The sequence below is a fragment of the Pipra filicauda genome, unplaced genomic scaffold (genome assembly GCF_003945595.2).
Source record: "Pipra filicauda isolate LSUMZ 115617 unplaced genomic scaffold, ASM394559v2 scaffold412_size1447426_pilon, whole genome shotgun sequence".
In the NCBI taxonomy this organism is placed as follows: Eukaryota; Metazoa; Chordata; class Aves; order Passeriformes; family Pipridae; genus Pipra; species Pipra filicauda.
In genome coordinates, this window is record NW_024104546.1 from 1006721 (window position 1) to 1024088 (window position 17368).

A 17368-nucleotide genomic window follows, 5' to 3' on the forward strand; every position below is an offset into this window, starting at 1 on the left:
GATTTTGGATTTATTTGAGTAAAGCAAAGCTTAAATAGCCGTCAAAGGCAAGGAGCTGCATATACACTGGGAGCTGCTAGAGGAATAGGAACCTTCTTCACTAAGCTTGGCCTCCCAGAGGACCTAACAGGGATGTGTCTGTCTCCCTGCAGGGTGTCCCTCTGGAGACAGAGTGACATTTCAGCATAAGAGTCAATCAGTAGTCAATACACAACAATCAGTAAAATCAATATATTGTGTCAACCCACACCCAGGAGGAGAAAATAAAATGTGACCTGGAGAGCAGCAAAAAGAGAAGGTGTCTAAGTGCTAGGAGAAAATCTGGGACAACTTCTAGTCTGCTAGTGAGGAAAGCAGGAGAGACAGTGGCTGAAAAGTGTGATTGGCTCTACAGTACCGTCAGCATTCGAACAAAACACTGCTGAGAAATGCTTTAAAATATTGCCAGTGAATTGAACTCATAGATCCTGGGAAAAATCAGACAGTGAAAATGCTTTTTCCTCCACATTCCCTATCTTTTCTGTAAATACACCCCTTTCCTTATGCCAGGCAGCACAGCAGAGGTGTCACAGACATCAAAGACATTTCTGCTGGCTTTACAACAACCAGAGAGTCCATCTTCTCAGAGGAAATATTCAAGAGGACCCTCCAGATGGTATACATCATTTTCCACTGCTGTAAAGTGAGCCATGAAGCAGAACAAAATGAACTGTATAGGCTGAGGGATCTGGCTCCTTATAGCAAATTTGTGTTTGAAGACACTGTTACACAAACTGATGCTAATAAATGAACAGATCAAACCTGATGTCTCTGAATCTATAGCTCTGAAGAAATACTTCCTCTCTGGTATCTTGAACATGACCTTCACAGAGGCAAAGGAGAGCATCTATGAACTTTAATAAGTCAGGCATTTTAATGCTAAAAACTAACACAGCTGTATTTTCAGAGATGATAATACTTTATCTATGTCCTCTAATCACTTTAAATTTTGCAAGGTGACGTAAAAGATACCACCAATTTCTCCACAGATTCACTTGAAGGAAAGTGTTTTTGTACAGAGTACTCTTGCAGTTGTGGAAATGGATCATAGGTCTTGGTTCAGTGAGGGTGAAATCCTCTCTGAGGAACAGTGAATTTCTTTTCCTTTCAGCTTGTTAAGAGATCTATGATTGACACAGTCTTGGTAGAATAACAACAATAAATTGTATCTATGTAGAAAAGAAATTTGCAGAGTGTTTTCAGGTTTGGTTTTCGGCCAGTTAGGCACAACGTTCAAAAATTTCAAAATTATCTGGAAGAGAAAGTTTTTAGAAAAATGTCTCGTATCAACTGAAATGTCTCAGAGACAAACCCTTGATTATGGTTGACTTCTTAATTGTATTGAGAATGCAAAATGAAACACATCATAAGAACATTAAACATGCAAAACTATTTTGAAAGGAAATATTAGATACCGGGTTCCAAAATTATAAAACAGGACATTTTGGCAATGTCAGAATATTTGTATCTGCCAAAATTTAATTTCAGTGACTCTAACAGGACTGTGCAAAGCATTTTCATTTCAGAACATCTGCATTTTTAAATTCTACATTTTTTTTTCTGGCTAGCAGTAGCATAGTAGTGATTCTAAGAACATGATTAATCCACCTGTACCTGCACATCTTTCTAGTGAAGAATAAGAAAATATTCTTATAATTGGTTTCTATTTTGAGAGGCATTGAAAGAAGTTTCAACTAAATGTTAAAAAGTTCCATTTATATGCAATTAAAATAGTCAGGGAATTATATAATGAGTTCTTATAATGATGTAAGAATATGACAAACACAAGTGTTGGCTCAGTGAGTTCTGCTTTTAATCTTGGCATTAAAAAACGGGACTGATGTCACCTTATTTTAGTTATTTAAATATTATTCCAGGCCTACCTTTGTCTATAGTTACAGAGAGGAGAGAGGCACTTCCAATGGAAGATTAATCCCAAACAAAGATAGGTGCCTAAGGTACATGGGATAAGTTTACCTCTGCAAATTTATGCAGTCTGGGTGAGTTGTCTCAAGAATACTGTCACATTTTGGCACAGAATTCCAGTTTTTGCAAAAAATCAGTAATTCTAGAAAAATGAGACAAAAAATACCTTACAAGAAAATGAAAACAATTCATAATAAGTGTTTTCGTAATTCTTGATATTTCTTAGGACATCACTTGTAAAACTTCTACTTAGAGTGATGTCCCACTCTTCTCACCGCGTGATAAAAGAAAAAAATGGAAAGAGAAGAAATTTAAAGCAGACTCTCCTCAGAACAGGTCTCTCTGTCTCCACACAGGAGCAGTGAAGGGAACCCTGATGGTGCTCTCAGTCACCAGCCTGTGCTGGTGAATGTGCAGTCAGAGTTCAAGCTGAAGCTGACGGGTATAAAGCTTCTCCCTGCCTCATTGTTTTCTGTATTCATATAACGAGAAAGAGAAGAGGTTGCATTAACTTTATGCAAGATGAGAAAACATATAAAACCAAAGAACTTCTGTTTCCTCCGTTTTAGCTTGAAGAGGAATAGCAACCAAAAGAACGGCCATGGTAAGAGCAAATCTTATAACACAATGTGTTTTTCCCCACAGGACCATCCTAGCCCTTCATTATCTGTTAAGCACAGTCCTCTGACATGTCTAGAACAGGATTTAAGCCTAAATGGTTGTCAAATCACTCTCACAGTCTTGTGGTATGCTGTAGGTCTTATGGGAGTAGAGTGGAAAACTTGTCTTTAAATGAATCCGAGTAGAACTTCGAGAGGTTGCATGGATCTCAAATTTGTCTTTAGGGTATACAACAGTTCGTAAGACTGCTACTTTTTTGTGACATAGCTTTTATGGGGGTAGAGCCAGAATATTAAGCTCATTACTTCCAGATGGAAAGGTTGGACAAGACAGAAATCCTTGGCATTGGGACCATGGACAGAGTGGTGTGATACGGACATGACATATTGAAATAATCTAGATAGAAGATACAATGTTAGCCAAGGTTGTCAGTTGGATACTTTTTAAAACATTATATGGTTTGTAACAAGGTATTGTGTATCCTTCAAAATCCTCCAGATTGAAATCCTGGAAAGACTGTGGGGAAAATTGTGATTATTTTGCTTAAGTTACTAGAGTTCATTTTATATATATTAAGAGCTTGGCATCATTTGCCTGCAAGAAATTTCAGGCCAGCAATTTATACCGTATGAGCAATGTACATCATGCTAACAGCGCTTAAATGAGTCCAGGTGCTCATTTGTAACTTGGGATCTTGTGTGTTCTTATTCATGGGCTGTACACCGATAATAGTGTAGTGCCTCAAACGAGAATGCGACTCAGTTGTGTCTCAGGAACCACACATCTGTTTAGAGATGTCTCTGCATGAAATCCTTACGGCTACACTGAGAGTTTTCCGCCAGGGGGCATGAAAACTCCACAAGATTAATCACTCTTCCACCGTATTCTGCTTTGGGTGTTTTGCCAAGGAAGACTGCCTAAACCCATTTAGCACTCAGAAGCTCCATCCTACACATTCAATATGTATATTATCTAAGAGAGAAGTAGGAACAAAGGGAGACACGTTACAAAGACTTGAGGAGAACTGTACACTGGACATAGCTCTTTCATGTAGTCTCTATTGCTCAGATGAGCTGCACATCTGCTTTTGAATACTGTGTGCAAAATGCTTGTTCATACACATGGGATATTTATGTTTTCTATGAATTCAGAGAACATATATCCAAAACCATTTCACTGTAGCATTTAAAAAAACCCTACATTATGATCTTTTCTTTTCGTGTTCTTTCACAGGTCCAGTGATGAGCACATAAGTCTTGTCATAGACCACTATAGAGAGGTATAATGCTAAATCCTGTGGATTTTTCTGTATTTAATACACCATCTCCAAACTTAAAAAGTTTGATTCAGCTCCAGTCAGTGATATGATGCCTCAGTACAAATCAGGGCATCTTTAGGTTTCTGATCACCTGCAGTCAGTACGTTTTTGCCATTCACTACTGTTGTCCAAATGCACTTAATAAAATGCTTCATCTTACTCTTATGAATACAGACTCTCAAATCTTTGAATTTAAAGAAAACCTGTTTCCATTCATGAAATTATTAACTTAGTCACTTTCTTCAAGAGGAATAGTTCAGTAGGGTCCTAAAATGCACTATATTACCTGTTCTGTAAACAAAATACAGTAAATACAAACAGAGTCCTTTGCTCTAAAGGGGAGCTTTGCACAAGATATATGTCATAACTCTCAAGAGAATTATGAAAATTTGGGAAAACACAAGGTATATTTTGTGGGGTAAATATGTCTATGTGTTAGCTTGTTTCTCTTCAATGTTATATATGTATAGGGTTTCATTTCTATCCATGTATTTCACTCTTATCCATTTCTTAATGTTCTCTGATTCCACATGCTCTGTTGAGAAAGAATTTTTAGGTGAAATTGCAATGAAAAGCTGATAATACCTTTCCCACATGCACTAACCTTTACAGAATAGGTAGGTCTCATGAACAGATTCAACAGGACCCTGAGAAACACAGAGATGCAATGTCTGCAGTCAACCTGCTGTGCAACAGCTCAAATTGTGCACAGGGAATTTCAGGGCTCTGGATTAAAATATTAGTCACAGATAGTCTCATTTGTTTTGTAGTCTACTGCTCTTTAAGTATTGAGCACATTAAACAAAAAAAAAAAAAAAAAAAAAAGAAAAAAAAAAAAAGAGGTCGGAAGGGCTCCATTTTTAAAGAAAACAGTAATAAACAGACTCATGTAGAGTCCCGGGAAGATCAGAGGACCCCGTGGCAGTAAGTAATAGCCATTCCACTTTCAGGAACTATTAGCTCTGAAAGTTTTTCAGATGACCTATTTTCTAGAGAGACTGTAATGCACTTCTGAAAATCTGGGGTTCTCTTTTACCTAATTGGCTTCAATTCACATCAGCTGAAATCTATACAACCTCTCTTACAGTTACGGAACTGGATAACAAATCAAATAAAAAAGCAAAAAAATTATGCACTGATTAATTTTATTTTAACCTGAGAAGACATCGGGAAATTTGACCTAATAAACACTGTTATATAGCTTGGTCATATCTGAATTAAGGCCAATAGCTTGTTCTCAGATAAAGTATAGCTTTGCAACAGGGTCTGAACCTGCATTTGAAAATAGAATAAGATGAATGTTTCTCTCAGTCATGTACATCCACAGATTAATCATAGTTCAGCCACTTAAAACTATTCTACATTCTTTTTGAAGAAGAATCTATGGTATATGACCTTATTTAGGGGAGTTCACAGACTAAATGAATCTATGAACAGACTTAATTATTTAGATTTGAGAGACAGAAAAACTCCTCAGTCATCCTGAAAGAAATAAAATGAGACCTAGTAATAGAGACTAAACCAGATGCGATTGATATCTCTCATAAACAGAAAATAAGACTGCAGTAAAAACCTCTTACTAGGAAGTGTTGAAAGATCCTCGGACATTGTTATCCACCAGATCAAATCGAAAACATATTTGCTGTATTTATCACCTCAAATTTTGAATTTAGAGTGACTAAGTATAAAGGAAAGAAAACTGGCAACAGTGATCTGTCTTCAGTGTATTGTCACAGAAAAAAATAGAAATGGATGAAAATACAGAGTTTGAAGTTAGTGGAGGACATGCAGGGAGAGGCATGTCAAAGCAGTAAACTTATGATATACTGGTGGGAATTCAGCAGCCTGTGTAATGGTTCATGGGGCCAAGAACTCTAAACCTTATTCATTGCAAATAGGTTCTGGTATGCAAGTTTTGGGCACAAAACCCTTTAGACTAAAAAACCATCTTCAGAGTTCCCACAGACATGGGACTCTACCCTGGGATGGGTATGAAGCTCTGTGCCTGGAAAGAAAACCACATCAATGGAGTCAATGTACACTGCATTTTATGCTTCAGTGAAGCACGGAGCAAAACTCAGCAGAGATCTGCCTTGAAGGATCATCATTTACCTTCAAACTGTAGGAGTGAGTGAATAGCAATGCACGGTCAAGGACAGAAGAAAGAGATGGAGTTTCAGTGAGCTGTGAAGAGTGATGGTCAATCCAAAGGCAGGGACCCTGTGCTTCCTCACAGTCTGTGTGATTTCACATCATCTCAGTTCCCTGGAACCATATAAGTATATATTGATACAGTCTGATGCTTAGATGACACCAGTTTTGGCTGCACTGTGAAACCCTGGCACAAAACCAGTGTTGTTTCAGTATCCTTGCACTACCTGTGGTCCTGCTGGGTAATTTACAGACAGCAAAATTCTAAGAAAGAATAAATTGAAAAATAACTGAACTATCAGTTCTTCCAGAAATAAGCGTGTAGGACCCAGATGGGACCAGCCGAGACATTCAGGAGAAGTCACCACAACTACTCAGCTGATTCCCTGGCCTTTGTAATTCTAGTAGAGAGAGTCCTAGCAGGAGCAGTCTGATCCCCAGGGAATCTGTTCCTTTGTAGGATGAACATGTCAACAGATTTTCCATGAGAATAACTGAAATTGTGCCATGTCTTATGCCCAAGGTCTGATGGGATGATTATGATGACCCTCTTGACCCAGAAGATTATGGCTCAGTGGTAGTTTGTCACAGACAAATACAGTAGCCAACAGATTTAAAAAGAGATAAGTTTTACCAGAGTGACTTCAGACAAACATCAGTGAAAAACTGACAGTGAAAGGATTTCCCTCTACAAGCAGATACATCAAATGAAAAGACACATTTACTTACAGGAAAAAGAAAGATTCTTTTAAGACTTAAAACTTAGGAAAAGCATCACCTATAGACAGATTTCCCGCAGCTTTTTAAAATACATTTTTGCAGCAGCTGTCTCAAGTCTTGTGGAAATATTCCAGAAGGGAATCCTGTCCCGTGACAGAAGGATTGCTTTGATCACACTGATTGTAAAAGCAGATATAGAAGGTTACAGTGACAGAAACTTTCTGTTTCTTTTTCTGAATGTAGAATCTAACATACTAACCAAGACTTTAGCTACATGGATATATGAAATTGTTCCTACTCTCACCCAGAAGAGTTAAACAACTTTGATGCAACGTAAATTTGCAGCAGTCCATACTGAGAGTAGTTTTCCTTTATTGCATCAAGCTCAGCTAGCAGTGAGGTCAGCCTGCCTTGGCTTTTCTGAGAAGGCAGCAGATGTAGGCGGAGTCTTCTAAGTTGAAAATGTTTTGACGAAAGTTAAAAAATTTACCTTGATGTTTCTGAATCACTTTATACTTCTCCACTACTGTTAGCAAACATTAATCACTAAAATTATAAATATTAAAATTACTTTTTAAATTATAATCACCCACCTTTTCCCCTTTTTGCTACATTCTCTCACATGTTTTGTATGGATCTTTTGCTTATGCCAAAACCACTGACAACAAAATATATGCTTTTAAGGGAGATCCTCTGCTAGGACATTTTTGAATCTCAGAAACCTAAAATTCTTCACCTCTGTGATCTAATATGTATCTTAAGCTTCATATACTTCCATGTAGAATGAAACAAATCATGGCAAATGGAGATATTCAAGAGACTGAAGTGGAAAGTATGTTATTTACTTTCAACTGACTTTACACAGACACAGCAGTTTGTGAATACTGTCCAAAGCAGTTTCTGAGTTATGACCATGCTGCATATTAAGGCAGAGAGAGAAATGCCTGTAAGATCCTTTTATCATTGCTATAGCTTATGGAAAGCTAGAGTGAACAGCCATCCTTGGCTCCCCTACTTACATTACAGGTTTATTACTGCTTGCGTTCCAATTTTGTGTGTGAGTTGTAAGACCACGTATAACATGGACTAATACAGGATGAGGGAGATAAAGAATATTCTGCTATTGCTATTTGTACTTCACAAGCTGGTGACAGCAGAAAGTGTCCATTTTTCAAAGCTGTCTGATATCTAGAAGCAACAACACTTAGGTGCTTCAAGTTTACATGCTTGCTTGGTTGCTAGGTGAGTTTCCTTAGGAAGCTAATTCCTGCACTGGTAAACAAATAAACACTGTGTTCCTAACCCTGATAAGGAAGCCCAAGGATTGAAGGAAGAAAAGGGGAGCTCTGTGTTTGGTTCACAAAATGAGGGAAAGAGAGGACAGCCTGCCCATGCTCCTCTTTCCTACCACTTCCCTTGGACTTTTGGGAAGTAGGTTTCAGCTCTGAGGCTGAGGGCTGTGGGTAGGCGGTGACTAGATACCACAGTAAACCCAACTGCCCCTGCGAGGGATGGTTGTTCCTGATTCTTTCTTTTTTGACCAAAGCAGGATGACAACACATGGGAACCCCTGTTTTTACAGGGTAAACCTGATGACCATGTTAATCCTGGCATCTTCTACCTGCACAGATCCAGGCATCACATCTGAGCCTCTCCCAGAAATGAGCCACTGATGAAAATTGATCAGATGCTGGAAAACACGAGAGGGAGCAGCTCCCAAGATTGCCTGTTCCACAGCACCTACAGGAGGTCAGAGGACAGCTGATTCCTCCCTCCCTGCTCATTGTTCATGAGCATTCAGAAGGTAGCCATCTTCCCTGAGGGACAGCAGCCTGTTGGTGCTCAGAACTGAGAAGTGACAGGGCAGAACACTCACTTCAGGGGTAGCCTTGGCTATGGTCAGGATTCCTACAGCTTTTCCCATTGTGAATCTACTGCTATGCCAATTTTGGTAAAGTGACTTGGATTCATAAGTCATTTAGGGGCTTTAACATGTTTCTCCCAAAGTAACTGGCCCAAGGTCGCAGAGGAAATCTGCAGCAGAACTGGGAAATAAATCAAGATCTGAGTCCCAATCCAGAACTTCAGACAAAAAACTACCATTTTTCATAGGAGGTTTAAATACGTGATGAGTTCTTTTATAATCATATAGTTTCCTTTCCAATGCCCTAAAGTTTTCTTGCTACAATCATTAAACTACTAGCTGTCCACTTTTAACAGTTCTGCAGGAATTCTTTGGTGTCAGTAGTGTTTGATAATAGGCCACATATGAGGTTCCAAACTTACTTTTTCCATTATTAACCTTTCCTTTACCGATATTTCCCTCAGTATGTTTTGTTCTTATACCCTCCTGCACCATATGTTTATAATCATCTGAAACTTCTGAGTAATCCCATTATTTTTCTATTCTCTCACACATCATAAATGTGGGCTGAGTTCCAGGATAATTTATGCAGGATTAAAACATGGAATTAGCTTCAATTCTTCATCAATGATGTCTTTAGAGTTTATCTCCCAAATTTGTATCCTTCTCAGCACTAAAAGTCTGGGAGATGGAGATCACAAACACATAGTCACACACACTCACACACATATTGAATACCAAAGTAAGTGAAAGATGATGAAAAAACAGGATTCGTCAAGGAAAAATACCTCATTGAAAGCATATTGAAATCCAGAAGAAGACTTCCTTCTACTTCTCTGTGCATCACACTAGCTCACTATGTCTAACAGGGAAGCCTGAAATGATTATTGCGCTGATGAAGTGTAGAATTGTAGAAACGTTTTTCCAAAGGACAGGCACAAGCAGTGAGTGTATGAAAAGAAAGAGTTGAGTATGTGACAGGAGAAATAGTAACTGAGAAAAATCTGGAAGCCTAAAGAGAACAAGATTCAGCCTATAAACTCAGTGTGTGAGGGAGCAGCTAACACCTCCCTGAGTTCACTGGTTTTAATTAGCTTGTTTTACTTTACCCTGAGGGAGAAAAAGCATCAAAATTCCTCCCTCCAGAGACTCAAATGACTGCTACCTCCCAGCGAAGGAGTTGGTCTGGCTACTTCATTCTTCAAACTCATTGGCATGAGAAAGAAGTCACAAAGGCCGCATTACCAAAGTCACTGAAGACTTAGAGGTGATGAGAGCACTGCAAGTGCAGATGGGGCCAGAGGGTGCAACCAGGGACTCCAAAGCCAAGCACAGAAGAGTGGCAGTAGAGGGAGGAGCAAGCTCTGAAGATAATGAGGGAGAACAGGAGTCACCAGGAGCAGCTCTGGCTAGAGGCAGCTTTTAGAAGCTGGCTCAGGACTTGCAGTCTATTTTAAGAGCCATTTTACCAAACCTGCTGAACCATCTCCAGCTATAGATCTTGTGGCTTCAGGCAATGGGCCAAACATCCATCTTGAAGATAGATGTGTTCCTCTCAGCATGCAGCCTTTGTTCCAGTAGATGAGGTAGTCTTTTGGTAGAACAGAAGACATAAATGTAGCATGAAACCCCTAGTTTCCTTCAGTCAAGCACAAGCTTCTACTTATAAAGAGAAAATCAGATGTTTGCTAGAAACTAGCACTATTCTGACTTATTTATGATTTTTCTAAACTCCCACAACCATCACTGTGATTTCCAATGGGTTGCTAGCTTGAAACAAAAATAATTTTAGGAGTTCCTAGGTGAAACAGAGCAGTTATTTTTTTTAATTAAACTACTAATTTCTTGACCCATTAAAAAAAAATGCAGGTGACTTTTTCACTGAACCCTAGTGGTATTCACATGCTTTTGGATATAAAAGAAGAACTGACAACTATGGTAAAGGGTAGGTGAAGGAGCATGTTTTGGATGTGGTGGGAGAGCAGGGTCCCTCTTTTCTGCAAATTGGCTTACATTTTTGTTAATCTGTGGCAATAACTTGCTGGTGTAGGAGTCAAAAATTGAAATCAGGGGTAAAAAGAAAGATTGGCACATAGACATAAGTGAAACAAGTGGAAAAGACAAGAGTGCAGAGGATGGTAAAAAACGTAGTTCTACTTGAGAGGACAGACAGAAGAACCTTTGGCCACAAGATCAAAATACTTTCCACAGCCCAGGCTGCACCTTAACAGTGGGACCCTCTGTGTCTCCTGTATTTTGAAACAATTTCAGCAAGACAGAAAAAGAGAAGGCCTTTCAGGAAAACCTTCAGTACATTGAGCAGGCTAAAAGGTGTGATGCAAATAGAAAAAAGAGGTCCATACAGCTGGAGTACATAACTGGAGTCAGCTTCAATACGGGTCCTAAACATCAATTGGGATGAATCCCAGATGAGAGAGGTATCTTATGAGAAAAAAGGTTTTATTTTGCAATTAAAAATATATAGTAGTGAATTCATATGACAGTTATAAATGTCACTTAGCTTCATTTTGTAACTTCTGAGTGCAGGACATCAAAACCAAAAGCCTTTTAGCACAGTCTTTCTCTGTATATTTTTTATATCTTGTGGGAAAGAGTCTGTCCGTACGTTTATTACATGTTACTTATGGGCCTTTCCAGTTCAGACTGAAAACTCTCACAGCACACTCCTGAAGACACCTCACCCCTTGTGGTGCCCTTCTGGGTGGTGGAACTGAGTGATACCTGATGGGAAGGGGTTGTGCTGCAGCATTAGGATGAGAGGCAGTGACAGGGTGCTGGCAGAAAGTCCGGATAACAAGGATTAATCAGGCAGTTCCAGAAGGACTCATAATGATCTAATGTACATTGCTAGGGCTGCAGCAGCTCATTCCTCTATTTTTAATGAAAATAGAGTCCTCTGCAGAGAGAGGAACAACATCTGCATGAGGAAATTAAATCGGCCAAGGACCGTGATTTGTCCCTGAGGCCATCTGGCATGGCATGACTCACCATTCATACCCCTCCAAAATAAAGTGAGGAGTGGTCCTCAGCCTGTGTCACCTGAATTGTGCCCAGGTATTAACTAGGATGGTGTTTGATGCCAAGAACAGTACCAGAGATCCGATTTAACTCTGTGGATAACTGCGTGACAGTAGTGGGTCTGTATCCAGGCCTTGGTCAGTTTGTTGATAAAGTCACTGACAGTTACTTTTACCTTCTCTTTGGTTACTACTTGATACCCTACCTTCCCTGATAAAATATTTACTGAACAACAACAATAACAATAACCACAATAATAAAGAATTATTACCTTAATATTTATCTCAATAGTGTCAGGAGGGCACTGGGACATGCACTTAGACAAAACAGGTAAGACGACACTGCCTGGATGTTGTAAGCAATCTGATTTGGAGAATTGGTATGGTTTTAAATCGTTTACTACCCATTAGCTCATTTTGTGGAGTGATTTTCTTAAGTGCAAATTGGGTTGTATTTAAAGGACAGTAAACTGTACCCTTGACTTCCAGAGTGCATTGCAAGCTTTTCAACTCCTGCAAATAAGGGTTTTTTAAATTATACTTTTAATAGCTTCAAACCATTTTTAATAAATGCAAACTAAAATTACAGCAATGATTAAAAGTCATCCTTTCCATTTTTTGAAAACCAAAAATGAAAAGTTTGAAAAATGGAAAAATAGTGAATGCATACTGTGAGCACTATAAATTGGAAAAAAAAAAAGAAAATGAGACAAAATTCGAACTTATCAGTGACAGTGAAAGGCAGACAGCTCCCACAGCTCTCAACATTACAGGCTACAGCTGTTCGTGGCTGTGGGTTTTCTGCCTGATGACCTTTCAGGAATCTGAAGAGCTGGAATAAATATTGTTGCAGCAATAAAGTCATATTTGGGTTGCAGGGATTTGAGGTGGGCACTGCTGTGGTCAGTGCCTTGTGAGAATCTGTGGTTTGGGTCCTTGAGGACCTTGCTTTTCCAATCTGATAGTTCTTTGGAGGTCTGGGGATCCAGACAGAGTCACTTGAGGCTGCAGGATGAGAGAGAGTGGGAGGGAAACTTCAGCGCAGCATGTTTTCTGTAAGGGTTTCTTGTCTGTTCAGAATCACATTAATCTCCCTGTCCTTTCCCACTGACTCCTGGGTCATTGCAAGGTTTCTCAGCCGACTTCCCACTCATGGAAAGACTGTTCTCTGCCAGTTCCTGGGCTGCATTTTCACATGTTCAGCTGCAGTTCTGAAAAGTTGTGAGTTCTCCAACCATTTCCTCACCCTCAGATTTTGCAAGACATTTTGATAAGGGAAATGTATTCGAAAGCTGCTTTGTAAAATCCTGCTCATAGTTCAAAAAGTAACCAAGGGGGTTTTTTCCTCCAGTTTCTATCACAAATAAACAAATCCTGCCTTAAAATGTCATCCTCATAATCTCTCATCAGCCTCAAGGGGGCTGAAGGCAGTAAATCCTTTCCAACCTATGTTCATATGCCTGGAAGTCTTGTTGCAAGTAACAATCTTTGCATTCCAAAGGTCTTTTCAGTGAGCAGCCAACTGCTTTGAGTTGCTGGCTTGATACTTTTCCCATTGGTTTCTGTCACAGAAAAAGTGGGTTGGCAAGCACAGACGCCAGCTTTATCTTTATGTGCAGGGAATGTTGAGGTAGGATGAGGGCAGGACTATTTCGAGAAATAGGGAAGCAGGCACTAGATGTTCTGAGCAGATAAATGTTCTGGGCACTGACATTTCTGCAGCTGTAATTCAGTTATAATACTGGTGCATTTGTCACTGATCCAGGGGCTCAGGGAGCAGGGAAAATGATTGCTTAGGAGGTCTAAGGGGAGCAAAGCAAGATATTTTCTGTTGTTAGTCACCTGCTGTTTTGCGTGACTGGGAAAATTTAGCCATTTATTCTCGAATAAGTGAAAAAGATTTAGTACAGTGTTAACGGAGCTTACATGTTCATTTTCTAAACTTTTCAGGCACAAGACTGGTGAAATACACGAACTTTGGAATTGCTACTTGGTCCATTTGCAGCTAATATGACTTGAATGCACTGTTACTTGGTACCTGTGGTGCAAGGAAAACACCTCCTGTAGTCTTGCACTAATAGGTACTACAGGATGGACTTTAAAAGGTCCCCCAAAGCACCTTAAAAGCATTGCAGTATATGAAAAATGAAATTATTTCAAATGTTCTTCATAAACTCATTTATTCCTAGTTTGTGACACACTCAATGAAGCATCAAAGTGACCTCTGTTGGATCCATAGCTTTTTAGGGGAGCAGGACACTGGAGGCAGAAGATCCTGCAGCAGGAGGAGCATAACGGGTCAAATGCTAGGTGTGTAGCAGTGGGAGGAGAGTTGTTAGAGCCACTGAGTACCACGGGTTAGTTAGAGCACATCCCCAGCTGAGTGCACAAAAGAAGGAGATGTGGGGAAGATTATAAGCAGGGTGAGAGGGAAGGGAAGGAAACAAGTAGGGCTGAGATACGTGCACGTATGGTACAACAAATAGCAAAGTTTCTGATACTATAGTCAAGGAGTCCTAAGATTTACATGAGTATACACAGAGGCCATGGTAGGTGTGACAGGTCCCAGCCACAGTCCTGTCGTTCTGTAACTTCTTTTCTGGGAAGTCACAGTGGTAAATCTGGCTTTCTGGACTAATTCCAGCAAGAAACATCTGTGTTTCAACCTATCTGCAACTAATATTTAACTGTGAATTTTACAGGAATTTGAATTTATAATCAAATGTTTACAAGTCACAGACATTACGTAATACTCATTGCACAGTAGTAAGTAATGAAGATAGCAGGACCAGACTGGGGTAATCTGGGCACAGTAATTGAAAGCCATAGTGATACAGCCTGTGAAATCAGACTTTGTCCTAATCTTATACTACGGCAACTACTACAGAGATGCTGATGACATGCCTACGCTGTTGCCAGGTTGTGTTCTTGCCAAAATGCCCCCTGTTGCTTGTTGGAGCAGCCCATGCTCTCAGAATCTAGGAAAAAGTCAGGCAATGCTGTTCTTCACTAGGATTGTGCACCAGGCTAGAATCAGACTCAGCACTGCACTGCTTGAGCTTCAGTAGCTAGAGGAAAATGATATAAGAACAGAAAGTACATATGAAAGAAGTACACCTGACAGCTCCAATATTGCTTCATTTCACTGTAGAAAAACCTTCCTATAATAAGGTTTGGTTCAGAATAGCAAGGAGGGGTTTTCTCTTCAGTAGTGTGAACTACATGAAGAATGTCTGGATGCAACAGTCTTCCCTGTCTTACTTTGCATAATATTCATGGATGTCATGTGTACTTTCCCCCCCTTCTCTTACCGTTTCCCTTGTGTCACAAGCTCTCCATAAAGGGCAAGATATGTTCAATTAAAATAAAAGGCAGTTTTTCACAGTAGGCCATAGACTAACCCCAGTATAGTGATAAAGTATCTATACAAACATGAATCCAAATCCCACCATTTAAAATATGTTCAATTAAAATAAAAGGCATTTTTTCACAGTAGGCCATAGACTAACCCCAGTATGGTGATAAAGTATCTATACAAACATGAATCCAAATCCCACAGCTTGAAGTCTTTTAAAGACAGAGATTATGCCTTTCTGCCTACCAGATAGATGCTTTGTAAAACTAGAAACCAGAGGAAAATCATCTGCACTGAGTAATATCTAGAGATAGGTGCTTCTTTCTGGGACTGCACCACTCTTCTGTCCTAACATTTCCCCATCTCTCTTCTAGAGCAACTTCTATGGCCAGCTCACACTCATTGCTGCCTTCCCCAACCCTTTCAGCTATGGAAGCATGTCTTTGTGACTGCAGAACCAGACTTTTGGACCTAGCAAGCAGAGCATCAATATGATCCTTCTTTCAGTGAGAAAGAAGGATCATATTCATCATCAGCAGCAAATTTGCAGATGACACTAAGCTGGGGGGGAGTGTTGATCAGCTGGAAGCCAAGAGGGCTCTGCAGAGGGACCTGGACAGGCTGGAGAGTTGGGCTGATTCCAATGGGATGAGGTGCAACAAGGCCAAGTGCCGGGTCCTGCACTTTGGTCACAACAACCCCCTGCAGAGCTACAGGCTGGGCACAGAATGGCTGGAAAGCAGCCAGGTAGAAAGGGACGTGGGAGTTTGGATTGACAAGAAGCTGAACATGAGCCAGCAGTGTGCCCAGGTGGCCAAGAAGGCCAATGGCATCCTGGCCTGGATCAGGAACAGTGTGGCCAACAGGACCAGGGAAGTGATTCTTCCCCTGTACTCAGTGCTGGTGAGGCCACACCTCAAGTACTGTGTCCAGTTCTGGGCCCCTCAGTTCAGGAAGGATATTGAGGTGCTGGAGCAGGTCCAGAGGAGGGCAACTAGGCTGGTGAAGGGACTCAAGCACAAGTCCTATGAGGAGAGGCTGAGGGAACTGGGGTTGTTCAGCCTGGAGAAGAGGAGGCTCAGGGGAGACCTCATCACTCTCTACAACTCCCTGAAAGGAGGTTGTAGCCAGGTGGGGGTTGGTCTCTTCTCCCAGGCAGCTATCAGCAAAACAAGAGGGCACGGTCTCAAGTTGTGCCAGGGGAGGTTTAGGTTAGATATTAGAAAGAATTTCTTTACAGAGAGGGTGGTCAGATATTGGAATGGGCTGCCCGGGGAAGTAGTGGATTCTCCGTCCCTGGAGATTTTTAAAAAGAGACTGGATCTAGCACTTAGTGCCATGGTCTAGTAACTGCAGCGGTGTTGGATCAAGGGTTGGACTTGATGATCTTAAAGGTCCCTTCCAACCCAGCTGATTCTATGATTCTATAATATTTGCTCATTCCCTATTTTTGCAGACTGTTTTGGTTTCTGAACTTCCTCTGGTTGCACATGATGAGAAAGGGGAGATGAATTTTAAAAGAGAATCCTGTAGATAAACTGAGATCAGAGATTGCCTATGGAAAAAGGTGTGGTCTCTGAGTCCTAGAAAGGGATTGTGGAAGCAGCTTTCTCCTAAACATTTTAGGATGACTTTGGTTCCTCATTGTGATTTCAAGGGATCTCAATTATAACAACCTGTTTTCAGTCATGCTCTGCTTAGGATGACTATATATATATAATTGTTTAGTCATATACATAAATATATATGACTGTACCTAAAGGGGAACCTACACATTTGCTTATTTTTAATATTTTACAGCAGTCTCTGATAGATCTTCCAGAACAAATCTCAGCCACTGTTCAAAGTTTACAAAGAACTGAAGACCACTTCTGGAAGGCCATTTGGATGTACCTGCCATGCTTTAGAGGCTACAGGAATGCAATACAAGAGACATGTCCAGAGAGTGACTCAGAAACACAGGATGTGCTGTAGCCCTGCATCCAAAGGTACCTGATTTCTATCAGTGGATCTTACCAATGTACAGTTAAAAGTGAGAGCCATTGTTCAAAGCTCTGCAAACATGAACCATTTCTTTTCATCCAGTGATCAAGAAAGATGTGTCCCACAGGGTCATGCAGAAAAATTTGCAGGAAAGTGTAAAACCAAAACTATCCCAGTGATGCCCTGGCCAAAAGAGCCTCCTCAGAGCTGGGTGGTCCAAGCTCTCCTTTCTTGTCTTCTGTTCTCTGTCTCTGACTACAATATCATTTGGTTGTCTGGAATCCTAACAGGTACAGAAACTTAATTTAGTCCTGGATAAAAAAGGGATGAAAATAATGGAGCACCAGTACTCC